This window comes from Centruroides vittatus, unplaced genomic scaffold (assembly GCF_030686945.1).
Source record: "Centruroides vittatus isolate TY-2023 unplaced genomic scaffold, ASM3068694v2 contig_150, whole genome shotgun sequence".
In the NCBI taxonomy this organism is placed as follows: Eukaryota; Metazoa; Arthropoda; class Arachnida; order Scorpiones; family Buthidae; genus Centruroides; species Centruroides vittatus.
The window spans coordinates 381,121-394,543 of record NW_027120928.1 but is presented as its reverse complement, the minus strand read 5'-3'; the positions used below and the strand labels follow the sequence as shown (position 1 = coordinate 394,543).

At 24.3% G+C, this 13,423-nt stretch overlaps 2 long non-coding RNA genes across 2 annotated transcripts in view; one reads left to right on the top strand and one right to left on the bottom strand.

Annotated features, from left to right (window-relative positions):
* Positions 1 to 11,268, bottom strand: part of LOC136968656 (uncharacterized) — a 37,688-nt gene extending 26,420 nt beyond the window's left edge. Inside the window, exon 1 of the long non-coding RNA XR_010879685.1 lies at positions 11,020 to 11,268. This is a non-coding gene — a long non-coding RNA (uncharacterized lncRNA). The remainder of the gene's footprint in view (positions 1 to 11,019) is intronic.
* The window catches only part of LOC136968657 (uncharacterized), a 130,310-nt gene that overhangs the window by 26,017 nt on the left and 90,870 nt on the right, over positions 1 to 13,423 (top strand). The window lies entirely within an intron of this gene.

Sequence of the window (13,423 nt, the reverse complement as noted above, 5' to 3'; positions counted from 1 at the left end):
CAGCTGCGAAGGAAACAATGCAAGAAGGTCTTACGATTAAGGTTTCGTTGTTTAAAACCTAATGGGGGAGTTTCTCAACTTTACTAAGCCGTAGAGGAGAAAATTTGTTTCAGTCACGGGAAAGCGCTAACAAGACAACTGATTCGATTAAATGACTTGGTTTCGTGACTCCTTTTAAACTGTAAGGTCATTAAGGTTACTTACATCCCCACGGTCTAAAATATGCTTGTGAATGAAAGACTTTTTTAGAAAAACACAACCTATCTGATGAAAAACTACATCTTCACTTAACTGTAATGCTACGTTTACATATATCTTAAATAAATACATATTTAAACGAAAAAATGAAAATTTAAGATAATATATTTATAATTATAATAAAATTAACTTATAGTTTAAGTGTATAATCTGTTTAAAAAGTTGAAAGTGATATATTGTTTATTTTAAATCTTACTTCGTTATATGAGATTATATCAATTAAATAATAATTACAGTATAAGCCTATAATAAAAGATAAAATGTTTACATGATATGTTTAGTTTTAAACCTTATTTTTCTTTTTATTAAATATGTTTTATTTAGATTAATTATATATAAATTATTAAATTAAATATAAAATATTCCAAGTCTTAATTATTATTCATCTATTAATATTATCTATCACTCTATTTAAAAATTAAACAATTTACAAGGATATAAAGTAGAATTATCGTAATTTTACTTAAAATTTATAATTTATTTTTTAATTATTATTTTTAATTAATTAAAAGGCCAAATCATTTTAATCATTAAAAAACTTTCCATGGATATTAATTTTATTCCGATTTAAATAATTCCATAAATATCTTTTTGAAAGTTTATTTTAATAAAACTAACATAAAAATAAAATTGTTCGCTCTATATTAAATCAACTATAAAATATATTTTAAGCTAATTAATAATATAATCGAAGATTTTATATTGATTTATTAATTTGCAATTGTCTTTAATTGATGAAACAGAGATTTGATATACAGTGCATTTACATTGCTCTATTTTAAAACAATTTCTATAATTTTGTATAAATTAGAAATAAATATATATGTAAAATTATATATTTTAAATAAGTTATAATAAATATTTTCGTGATGATAAGTATCATACAAATTTAAAGATTTATTTGTGAAGAATAGTTGAGAACAGAGAAACGAATCGAAGAAATTTAACGAATAATTAAAGATTTACAAACTTTTTAAGTATTATTTTAATTTTTTGTAATGTCGAATCGATAAATTTTGTTTAATCATCACATCCGTCTTTCTCAAACTTTATTTTTACAGTTATTCTGTAGCACACAGCATAGTGTTGATAGCTACTATACAATGTTATCAACAATAATATAAAGTTATGATGATATTAAACTTTAACAGAATTCAACAATAATTTTAAAAATCTTTATAATTATATATATATTATATAAGTTAATTATAATTATATATAATATATACGTTTTAAGACTATTCTTCATTAATATTAATCACAAATTGTAAGTGATAGATTTTACTTATTTCATAGGATAAATGTTCCAAAGATGTTAAGATAATATTTTAATATAAAAATCTTTTCCGAATGAGAATTATTCAATAGAAAGCATCATAATAAGAACAGGGAGGACCCCCTTAGAACCATTGCATTTTGTATAGATTGTTTTATCATAAAATTTAAAAATTAAAAGTGATGATAAATTTTATTTATGATAAAATTGGTTTCAGAAAAGAAATTTTTTTCTGTCCTTAATTTAAAACATTTTATAAACTTAAATTATAAAATATTTCAATAAAAAAAATCAGTGGCCTTGATGCTATGAGTAATTATACAATAAGTGAAAAATAACTTTAATTATTTCTAATAATTAATTAGAGTATATAACAGCATTAAATCATTTAAAGATTATTTAATTAGTATTTAAACTAATTATTAATCATTAAAAAATACAATTATAATTTCAATTAAAAACATAAAAATCAAATTAAAAGTAATTTTAATTTTGATATTCCTCGATATTCATTGTATACAGATTTTAATAATTTAAATTATAACTGTACTTTAAAATATTTACTAATATTATTCTTAGAAATATTATCTTATAATGAATTAATTAATAAGTTAAACGAACTTTTAAGCAATTGCATTGTGCAAGAACATAAGCAAAACCTCTCTTAAAATAATTTTAATAGTGTCTTATTATGATGTTATCCATTATATGTAGTAAAGCATTATTATTTATTCGTGTTTATTTATAATACGGTGAGTATTTTTAAGCACAGAATTTGAATATATTTAAAATATACTCAATTTAATAATTATTTTACAGAACCTGTTTGTAGAGCAAACTAAAGACTGAAAATAATTTTAAAAAATAATTTTTTAATGGTTAAATTAGAGGAATATATGCTCAATGATACTTGTATATTAGATGTAAGAGTTCATTATTGGCATGAAAAACAGTATCTGCTATGTGTCTATTACAAAGAGTTTTATCCAATCTCTAATTATCAATGCAAACCATAAGATGTAGTTATGATTACTTTAAATGTATGATTAGTGCAAGTCACATTGATAATCATTTAAGTAGATTTTATTAAATTAAATATTAAAAATTATTGAAAGTATATTACTTATTTCAAGATAATGTAAGAAATTCCATTATTAGATAAAATAAGTAGGCCTATATTTGGTTACATGGATAGAACATTATTCATGTAATCGAAAGACAGGTGTTATTCTTATTTAGATTTATGATTCATATATTACTGTTATTTGTTTTCTTTCTTAAATTTTCTAACTCCCGGCGCGGTAAAATGTATGTAAACCAGAATTGCACAGTACTTTTTTGGCGCGGTTAAGTATTTTCTTCTTTTTTATCCATAAAATGTACCAAATAAATGTCATACATTTATGTTTATCTTTTATGGTAAAATCATTTATCCGACTTAATTCAAAACGATTCTAAGTAGGAATTACATTTAGGAATCAAGTGAAAAAAATGAATCGGTAAATATACAGATAATTTGATATATTTTTAATCTGTAAATTCGATAAAAATAGGTAAACGCGTGATAATATTTTACAGGCAAATATTTCTTCGCATATTTACAATTTTATATATTAAAGACGACGTTTTTATTTAAACCGTAAAGGTAGTTTACGTCATTTATCTTTTAAATTATTCCTTTACAGTTCTTTACATGTTTTAAAGTATCACGTTACGACACTGCGCAGTTTGCCAATTTGTTTCTTAAGCCGTAACGCCTAGAGCGCAATAGTGATTTTTGTTGAGTAAGATTTCAGTTGACAAAATGGAACACATTTATTTGAATGTGAGCCGCTCGCACTGGCCCCTTTTCAATCACGAAAACTAAAAAATTTCAGCATGTTCTATTTTTCAGGCCATGAAATTGTTGCTTTTCAAACTATAGAAGGAAATTCGATTGGTCATGCGAAACTGAATATTGTTTATTTGCCGATTCACCGATTAGTCGACAACTAAACAATCATTTTGCGTTTTCAAAATTTAAAAAATTATCTGTAATTTACCAGTAAATCGACAACTTTTTAAAAATTTACCGTTTTACCTCAGTAGTAAGAAAGATCGGTAAATTTGCGATTCCTAATTCCAACTAAAGATAGGAGTACTCTAATGCAAGGATTGAGAACTACTCAGTTGCATAAAGTTCTCGGGAGCTTCTGCTGCTTGTAGGTATTCTAATATTTCTCGGATGCGATCTCTATGAGCCCATAAGACAGTGTACAATTCAATTCAAATACAAAGAACTACTGTCTCTGTGTACCGTCGGAAATTCTCATCAAGTTATTCTGTGATCTGATTTCTCGAGTAATTCTAATACTCGAATTAATCATTACCTCAATCCCTGTAAATATCAACATTTTAACCAACTCGACTATTCGGAACTATTAATTAATAACTACTCCGTAACACGTACAGTACAAGGCAAATTGACATGTGTTACCGTATTCTCATTGGTAACAACGAATTACATGTTGTCGAGAACTCGATTCTCGAAAGTCATTCCGATTGTCGAAGTTCTCGATTTTTAAAAGTATTTGATTCTAACCAAGACTGAACAAAGACGTGTCCGTATATCTCCTCGGCACGTGACCTTTGTTCATGTGACAAGGATCATGTTCATAATACAGGTTTCCATGCCCTGTAGTGACCGTTATACCTTTTACTTATTTGTCTACAAGTGAAATCGCAATATTCCGCTTTATTCAGGTTAAGTTACGTTCTTCATACCCATAAAGCTCTTTCCTCATTAAACAAATTTTCGGATTACAGCAAAATTTAACTTAAAAAATCGCTCGGTTTCTTTCTGTTTATTCAAGTTCCATTTTAACTTTTACTGTATTTATATCTAAATTAGCAATAACTTCCATTATTTTAGATTAAATGCTACAGAAAATAACCTTACGAATACATTTAATATTAAATTTTTATTAGTTTTTGCATTTAATATGAATTTTTCTCAGCAGTTTTTATCTACCAATGAGCTCAATTTGATTAATTCCAGACAACCTGATTGTGATTGGAGCAGACTAGAATGATGAGTGAAGTTTAAATAATCAATAATTAAACACATTATGTACTTATTCACAAAATAATTTCAAAATTAAAAAACTTTTAAAAATATATTATAAATAGGTTTGCTTCATTCAATTATTTTACTATTATAATAAACACAATCTACGCCTAATGTTCTACAGTTGATATATTTATAAATAAAATATCAACACATCTCCCTAATTAGCAGTTGAATTCATTATTTAAGTTATAATTTAAAGTCGTAGATATTTGATAATTAATGTAATTCTTGGTTATTGCAATATAATCGAGAACTATTAGTACTGAGCAATGGTAATTTTAACATATATTTTGCGAATAAATACTCAAATCTGTTTAGAGAATGTTAAAAGTAAAAATCTTTAGCTCTAAATTAATTGTATAGAAAGCTGTGATTGAAAAGAATAAATTCGTTGGGATAAATCACGTTGTAGGAGATTTTGCTGCCATATTTTTGACATTTCAAATTCGAATACGCAGGGAAAAGAACTCTCAATATTTTCTTAAAATAAAACATTAAAAAATTTTCATTTTGTTAAATAAAATCATGCAGATGTTATGCAAATACACTTCAATTTTAACTTGATTCGAAATTTCAAACTAAATAATGTTAAATTTCTGCAAAGAAATTCGGGTAAAACCTGTGTAAACTGGAATCGCACGTACTGCACAGTACCTAATAATTTTTCCGGTTTGTACAGGTTTTTTTTACTATAATATATTAAAATTCAGAAACAAATTACAAAATTTTCTGAATAATTTAATGTTGAAATTAATAAAAATCGCACTTTTATGCAATGACTTGTTACTTTGTTAATCTATTTAAAATTCAATTTTGTTTACAAATATTACAAGATTTTTTCTTTAAGTACAGATGCTTTTAATAGAAAATATATTAAATTTAAGTAAAATAAATTGTCTAATATATTTAAAACAAAGTCAAAATCTATGTTTATTTTAAATTTATAAGTTTGTAAATATCTAAATGTATGAATTGTACAGTACTAAGAAAACGTATTAATGGTCTTACAAATTTATATGTTTAAGTCTATAAGACCATAAAATAAGGTTTACAAAACATTTAATTTTATATTTAAATTAACATATTTAACATAAAATAAGATAAAAAGTTATAAAAATTACATTAAAATTTTTTAAAAAGAATAATTTCCTTAAAACTTATTCTAGAAAAATATTAAATTATTTATTCCTGAATATGTTCTTAAATCGAATTATTTCCTTAAAACTATTAAACATTTTTATTAATTATAATTAATAATTTTCTAATAATAATATAAACATTATGTATAATACATTATCTTATAATAAAACTTGATTTCTTTCGATACAAAATAAAGAACGAAAAAACAAACAATAAATAAATGCCGCTATTATTTTTTAAACAAAGAAAAATTACGAAGTTAAAGATGAGGTTAAAGGTCAATCGGAGGAACAAACAAAAAGTGAAGATGTGCTCCCTTCGTTTTATGGTTAAACAATGGAGTTTGTGTCAGTTCCTCATTAAAGGCAGGATTTTCACTTTCCTCTTGCTTGAGATTTTTTTTTAAGCGAATGAAGAGAAAGTCCTGAGGGATATTAATTGAATAGAAATGAACATCCTGTCAGTTTTGCTCGCTTCCAACCGAGCGGAAAACACTAAATAGACAGCCGATTACTTGCCTACTTTTTTGCCATTAACTAAACGTAAAAAGAAAAAAATAATAAAAAAGAGAAAGGTTTTTTGCCGTTCGTATAATTTCTTTCATTAATAATTCTGTATGTTATTGTTCATTAATAGTCTCGTAACACAAAATACATCCAATTACTTCTATTGTTTTATTTCAATTAAGCATTATTATTTTTGTAAATATAGCCTATCAACTTCCTTTACATTCTTATATACCATTTATATGACTTTTATAAACATGTGATATTATCTTCTATTTTTTTAATTCAAAAATTACTGATAACTAAAGATAACATACAATATTTAAGTCAATTTATTTGAACTGGAAATAATATCAAAAATTTTTTAGAAATGTTAAATTTAGAATTGTTTTTACTAAATTAATAAATAATTTATAGGCCTATACATTTAAAATTTTTTTTAGATTTTATTTATTTCCGTTTATATTTTCTACAATTGAGTACAATTGTACTGTACTGTACGATTAAACATAGAGTTTATTAATAATAAAATTACACATTTTTTAGTTCAATGTTATAAATATTGAGTAATTAATAAATAATTTGAATTATATATTATAATATTTAGAAAGAAACTCTTGAACTATTAGGATGTATATAATATACTTCATAGTAAAAAATATTCTGGAAAATAAATTGTTTTTAATTTTAGTTTTTGATTATTTTATAAGTTATTTATTTGAATTAATACGTGTAATTTAGCCAAAATTCATGTTTAACTTAATTGCATTCTGCTATTTTTTGAATCAAATAGACTAAATCTATGCCAAAGTTTTTGAAATTATTGTCCTTTATTGCATCTATTAAATTTCTTTATTATATTTTGATAAATTTAAATAATTAGGGCTCAAAATTCATTTAAGTAGAGAAAATGGTGATGTCATTCTGTCGAAATTCAGAATATCCGTAAACGTTTTAGCATAGAATTCAATATTCAGAAAATAGTGTATAGATTTATTAATTTACGTATCGTATAATGTGGTAGCCATTGTCATATAATTTTAAAATGTTGATCCAATACACTGTGAACTGTTTTGCCTATTTTCTAAAATCCTGATTCGTAGTTAAATAAACAGAATAAAAGAAAAATAGATAAATCTCATGAAAACTCGCAAGATCCAGATGGATTCGAACCAGACTCTTATGGTCTACAAATCCAACAATCCATTACTACTTGATCTTATTATCTTATAAAATTCTAAAATATCACATACTTATATAGATTAAAGTATTGTAATGTGTATATATTATACATACAGACATATTTAGGGAACATACAAACAAATATACGCACAGACATAGACGAGGCCTAAAATGTTTACCTTTATACTTTTATCTACGTGCACTTATTAAATATCAGGTATTAGTAAACAATATATATCTGTATAAAGTTTTGAATTATTATTCTATTTTATTTTCACAATTTTCAATATTTAAGTATTTACTTGTCAATTTAATTAAAAATTTAAAATATTTTATTACGATTTAAACCTAGAAAGTTTAGTATTTTAACCTCATTTTTAATGTAAAATATGTTCTAGACTGTAATTAATATGGCAATTGATTTCCTTTCAATATTTTAATTATAAATTATTAATTTTCTGAAATGAAATTATTTATTTTAAGTTTATTTTATGCTTGAATAAAGATAATTATTAGTCTATTATTATAACTAATTATAAATTAATTATTATAACAAGAGAGCATTTAATATAGTAGATGGTTAAAAAGATATAATGGATAAATTATTGTATAACTATAAATATGCTTTTTTAAATAATTTATTTTAAAATATTAAATAATAAACATGTATCAACATTAAAAATAAATTTAATTAGAGATTTTGCTCTTAATAATTAAATTTATTAGAAAATATATGGACATTTTAAGGATTAACATTTAATTTTAATTGATGTTTATATTTTAGATGATGATGTATATACTATAAATATCTAAGATCCATTTTAAGTATTTTTGCATTAAGCATTCATAAAAGTATACTTTATATTATACAAAATGTTTAAATTTTTACTTAATTCACATTAAGAATACGGAGAAAAAAATTACTTTAAAAGTATTTAAACGAAATTAAAAATATATAATTTCTATCGAATAAAGCTTGAAAATATTTGAACATTAATAATCGGTCACGCCTAAGGCCAATAGTCTAGATTCTTGTCGAAAAATACATCTCTTTTTCCCATCTAGAATGTTGTTGGTCTAGGCTATTAGATGACGTATTATGTCTCTGCAAAGTTTTGCCGCTGTTAATTGGGAGAAAGGGGCCTTCAACTGAACTGTTTCAAGGATTTCTAACTAAATACATGCCATAAATTTGTTCCAATGTCGTTTAACTTTATCCGATATGTACTGAATAAATTTTTTTGTTATAAACACGTGTACGGTACGTAGAATAAGATGATGTTAAGCAGGGATGTTTATCTTAATTTATGACATTAGTGAACAAAAACTAATTTAGTTCATTAACAAGATTTATTTAACATATTTGACACGTAGAGATTCTAGGATAACTCTAAATTAAAATAGAATAGCTCTATTAACCAAAGGGAAGGTTATACTATATTAAGGGGTGCTTTCTTATTTAACTCAACTAATCTAACGTTTTTCTTTATATACGTATATCTTATTTACATAAGATATACGTTGTTTTAAACTTTTTGGTAATAGATTTGGTTACGAAATTAAATACAGGGTGGCCTAAAAGTCAGTTAACCGTATTACACATATACCTACACACAAAATTGAGCATTTAAGTGTTTGAATAAGATAGTAACTTCATCTTTACAACGTCTAACTGACTTTTAGGACTTCTATGTAGTTAAATATACAAGGAGTTAAAGTATTTATATTTTAAAATAGTTTATATTATACTTTTCTGATTGGTTTTAAGCTTTTTGTCCTTGTATAACTATTCTTTAAGCTCAAGTTCTTGCTTAAGTGTTTTAGGACTTGTCATACACCAATGGCGAGGCATTTAAATTGTAGGAAATATTTTCGTTAACAAAATAATTATCAACACTACAATTTAAAAGCCTCGCCATTGGTGTATGACAAATCCTAAAATATTTAAGCAAGAACTTGAGCTCAAAGAAGAGTAATTATATTATTCCTACTGTAAAGAATGTAACATATGCTTACAACAAAAGTAACTTGTGTAAAATTTATGTACAGTACACAGAACTATCAAAAGTCAATTAAATACTGTTAAGATTAAATTACTGTCTTATTCAAATACTAAAATGATCAATCGTGTATATAGATTGAATAGAATGATTATATATATATATAATCAATGTGTGTGTGTGTTTTCACCAGTTTTCTAAAAGAAAAACATGTTGCAATTTATGTTTCATTTTATCTATGATTCATGTTCACAAGTGTACTGTACTTGTAACACTAAATATAACACCGTTTAACAGACTTTTGAGCTTCCCTGTATTTAATTTGTTATTTAAAAAAAAACTTAGATATTGCTTCTATTCGGGTTTAGAAGACTTTTTTCCTTTGAATGAAAAACATTTAATTGGGGATTATAATAATCTCATTTGGAAGATATAATTGTAAATCGTAATTGCAAATTCGTAAAAAATGTTTCTATTTTAAATAATTTTAAAGTAGTTAATTACTGTTTTAATTCTTAATGTTATAATATGCACTATTAATTAACTAAATATTAAATCAAAAAAGCAAAAAATCAATGCAAGTGATAATAATATAGAGTATACTCTGAGCTAAAATCTTGTTAATTTTGGTATAGATCTAACGTATACACTCATACAGACAAGAGAGAGGTAGAAAAGTATATTAATTTACACTGCATTTTATATAACTTTTGTAATATATTCAAACGTATTGTACAAACACATGTACTGTACAGTACATAAGCTTTCAAATTATTATTAAGAAATTTTTATATTATAAAGCATTAAAATTATAAAATCCACAGACGTTCTTACGTAACTATAAAATGTTATATCCTATAAATTATGGTAAATTTAATTTACATTTAATCTAAAGTAAATCTAAATAAGTTACCTAATTTTAAAAATTCTAGAATATCCGGAAACGATAAATCAGAATTAACACACATTGATATAAATCGCATATTTTTTTCAAAAATTAAAATTTTTAATTCATATTTTATAAATAAGGACAAGGAAATATTACGCATTTAGTTACAAACTATCACAAACAATTAAAAGAATAATAAATAAATATCTTCCTGGTTAAGTCAAATATTAAAAATACGCTTAAATCATTTGTAAAAATAGACTTTATCGATCTTTACAACCATTAAAAGCTCATTAAACCATAGAAATTGTCATTCGATTCATCGAAACTTATCACAATATCAACAAAGGTATGATTTACTGTTTAATTTTAAATTAATTGCAGATTATAAATTACACCAAGAAAGATTTTATTTTTATCGATCTCTCGTATAAAAGACAATACGAGAGCATCTGGATATCACACCTGCTTTTTAACTACGTACTAGAAGATATCGTCACGTGATTGGTGATACCACTAACATAATTAATATAATGCTAAATATATGTACTAAATATTACACGCATGAATTATGAGCAATAACAGGTTTTTTCTTTCTTTTTTTATATATATACTAATAGCCATTTTCTATAGAATTTCGCTTAAAGTATCAAACTCACCAGGATATTTTCTTTCTGTCAGTATATTGTGTGCTGATATCGATACGTTGTCTACAGCAAACTGCTTTCCGTCTGTTCACTTCGACTTCTGCTCTGTAATAATAATTAACATGGCTTGTTTTTGGCACGCGAACTTACGTGGTTACAAGGCGTTAGAGAAGCTTGATTTTCAAGCTCTCCCATCTCATTTCTCTCTCTTGTACTTAAAGAATCTCAAGAGTGTAATCTTCTGAAACGACTAGAAGAAAACATTAAACGTCTATCGGCATTCTAACAGCTTTAATCAACCATAACCGGTTAAAAAAATATATTTTCGTTCACCGGTGATACACTCACTTATGTAAATTACAACTTACTTTTTTAACACATTATCATTTTTTTTAAATACTTTTATCAATTTTTTCTCTCTCGTATATAATATGTGTAAATTACTAACTTATTGTACTGTAGAAACATATAATAAGATGGAACTAATCAATTTGTTGATCCCATCTTCGATTTCATCCTATGTTAATTTTGTGTTTTTTTCGAATGATTGTCATCGTTCTGTTTATGTATCTGAAAGAATTAATGATAGTGGCTTTGATATAATAAAATATATATTAATGTTTTATATAAATAAAATTTACATATACAACTAAACCTGTCCAAAACCGAACCTAAGTACAGCGGAAGCTGCCAAACCGGAAAAAATATTCGGTACCGCGCGATTGCGTTTTACACAGGTTTTACTGTAAAATAATCCTAAATACGCTAAGAAATTATAATAAAAAATGGATTAAAAATTAAAATTTACGCCTATATACACACGTGCTAGTATAAAAAAATTAAGTAAAGTTCTTTTATAATTATCACTCCTACATTATGCACACAATATGAAAATTTTCTGTAGATAGGAGTAATAATGCTAAGAAATTTTTTCGTAATTTTCATTTTCTTCTAACGTGTACAGTAAAACCTGTATAAACCGGAATCGCACGGAACCGAACGTTTTGGAAGGTTTCCGTTTTGAACAGGTTTTTTTCTTTAACATAGGAAATCGCTCCGTTTCGAAGAATTTTTTCTATTTAGGCAGGTTTCCGTTTTATTCAGGTTCCGTTTTGGACGAGTTTTTACTGTAGTGTACTGTACAGTATTCACGTAAATCTTACACTTTAAATTTTTTTTTTAGATTTTCGATATTTATTATATAAATTTTGAAAACTTTATTATAATATTTAAGAAGAAATATAATTTTATTAAAATTCTATATAAATAGACAGTAAATTTTAACTATAATTTTTTACAGAATTAATTAAATATGTAAACATTAAAATCGTGGCATCAGGACAACTAAACTGTATTTTTTTATAATTTTATTCTATGATTCTCATTAATACTAATGAGGAAATTTCGTAGAATTATAAAGTATAATTCTATTCTTGAATTAATAGACTGATATTAAATTTAGAATGAATTATATGTACTGTACAGTGTACATAAAAATTCCAAAGTTATATCACATTACGTAAGTACTGTATATAACTCATATAAAAGTACAGTACACACAATTTTAGTACTGTACAGTACAGTACATATCTATTTTTATATTTCTTAATGATTCTTTGGATCATTATTATTATTATTATTATTCTAATATCAGTTCCACGAATACTAATTAATTTATATTTTAATGCATAAAAATATGTAAGAGTATAAATTAATATTTGCTACAAAACTGGAGATTTTGTTATAAAAAAAGTAAAATTAATGTCATGAAGCAAATAAAGTACTGTACATAACATTTTGATGGTTTTACTTATGATAAACGAAAATTAAATAATGGTGATTATGCACGTTCAATGGTAATTAAATGAACAAACAATTGGAAACTCAATTAAGGTACAGTTAATAAGCAAATTAATTACATAGTTTAATTAAATAAAATTTAATTATTTTTATTAAATTCATATTATTTTATCTTTCATTTCTCATAGAATATGTTAATTTAATTATTTTCCAAAAGAATTTAAAGAGAAAGGGGATCTAACGTCATTGGTGGCTTACAAGGAAGATAGAAGATGAAAAATTATTTCATTAATTTAAAAAATTCTGGCTTTATAATCTTAAATTGTCATGAAAGAACATTTAAAAATTCCCTCACGTATTAATTTTAGATTATAAACACATATTTATGTATTAAAACAAAAATATTTTCATATTTTCTATTTGAAATATCATAGTTGATTCCAATGTGAAGAAAATTAAAATTTATCATTAATTTCTTTTATAAGACATTAACATTTATTGTAATTAAGTCATATGTACATCCCTAAAATTCCTATAAAATTCCCTTTCATATATTGAATAACAAAAGAATTTACTATAATATGTTAAATTTATGTCAAAGTTGAATGCTGAACGA